Genomic DNA, 2068 nt, shown 5'->3' on the forward strand with positions numbered 1-2068 from the left:
CCTCCAGCTAAAATTTCAGATTTAGGTATTGCTGAATTTTGTCTCCATAGCAGCAAACATCTTTCTTTCTTCCTTTCTCTCTCTGACAGCATAGCACTCTGTCAGTGTTCTCTTTTGTCCAATTACAATACCAGATCAAAATATATGAAAAATTGACCCTACAGGACACATAAGTGGTAAGGGACTGTAAAGGATGATGGTAAAGAGAACCTATTTATAAACCTGAATGAAGTGTGTAAGAACTTTTGTTTCATGTTTATTTCTTTCAGGACTCCACAGAAAAATTATCCAAGCAAAGAGCAAAAGCTGAATTACACACTATATACATCAGTGAGATGCTCCTGTGCTGAACACTTTATGACAATTATCTGTACTTTTCAGTCTTGTAACAGTGAGGTCCATGTGCCCAAGAAGCAGTCAAATCACAGGCAGTGGGGACACTAGACCATCTCCAAAATAATGTGCTACCACAGCCTAAAAAAAAGCTAACCTCTATCAATACAGAAATAGTGCCATGTCTAAAGAGAAAAATACTCCTGCAGAGCAAATGTTCAATTAATAATAAACTTGAATGACCATTCCCACAATTGATACACAGTTCTTCCTGTATGAATTAGATCTGTGATCATCATTATCCAGAAAAACCCCAACTTTACGATGTTCCTAAATGCCCGAAGTATGAAATTCTTGTCATATTGTTACAGATGCCTGGTTGCACAGACTTTCCTCAGTGAGGAAATCAGTTTCCATAATTCCCACGTGTTCCCTTTCCCACCCTCCCACATCTGGCTATTTGTTTCTGCCCCTCCAGCATCCCCTGCATTTTTGCAGGCTTTTCAAACCAGATCAAATCCTCAGACTGAGAGGTATTATATACCACTGCTGGGGACTAAGTAGTCACGAACAATTATAGTTGGAGTATTGCTGCCAACTGCTTTGTATCATTAAACTATAGCCTCAGGAAAACATTTTGAGAGCCATTGTACTCCCTAAGAAAGTACACATATTTAAGTGAAACTAAACTCAAAAAATTATTTAGGAGGGAGAGCAGGAAGATTTACTTAGCAACTTCTAGAAGAATGGTTTATCCAGATTTATTTAATGGGTTTTGTTTACACATTTGAAGACCCACGCTGGAATGAACAGTCTTCTCATTTTATATCCTTCATGCTGATTATAGCAAAAGGCAAGATTCAAACATTGAAGCTACCTAACATTTTTAATTAGGACAACTGAGGCTGTTGAAATGGTCTTCCATCAAACAGATACTTCAGATTAAAGTAATGTTCTGGACCAGCCACTTTTTTGTAATTTGCAAACAACTTTCAAGGTGAAGAATAACATACCTAGATAAATCAAAGGACATTGTGTGGGTACATTCTTCTTCTGTTCTCTTAGATTCTGTCTTCACCTTTTTAACTGGCTTTATCTTTCCTGCTTGCTTTTCCTTCATTAAGTTCAAATGCTTGCATGCTTATATATAGTGCATTCTTGGTATCAAACACACTATTATATGTATCGTTTCCTTCCTAAAGGGTCAATTCAGGGCTGCACTGTAAATAAATACTCACATGAGAATTCAACTTGAGTTAAATAGTTTTTATATGTACAACATTCAGATTTGATTGAGTTTTAACTTTCAGTTGTTTTTCAGATCTGCATTAAGTTATTCATACCAAGTGCTTTCAAGTCCTTTGGTGACTTTTTTCCATTGTACTGAATTTAAAATAATTAAAGGAATGCTAGATGAAAGCAAGAGAACTGTAGTACTGTTTGAAGGCTTTTTTCTTACCTGGATGAACGAGACAATGCATTTACTTTTTCACTCAGTGTACGAAAGGAGGTGCAATGCTTTACTCCATGAACAGTGTTCAGAAAGGATTCAGAATCTCTACTCATCTGATCCTTTTATGCCTGATGGTGGAAGATAAGCAGCAGATTACTACTCACGTCATTATTTCTTAATTCATGAACAGAAAGCACAAACTATATTGTACAATCATTCCTCAAAATGAAAAATGTGCATACACTGTAGCCACCTTTTGTCAGCTAAAAATTAACGTAGGGA

This window comes from Pterocles gutturalis, unplaced genomic scaffold (assembly GCF_000699245.1).
Source record: "Pterocles gutturalis isolate BGI_N339 unplaced genomic scaffold, ASM69924v1 scaffold38938, whole genome shotgun sequence".
NCBI lineage: Eukaryota > Metazoa > Chordata > Aves > Pterocliformes > Pteroclidae > Pterocles > Pterocles gutturalis.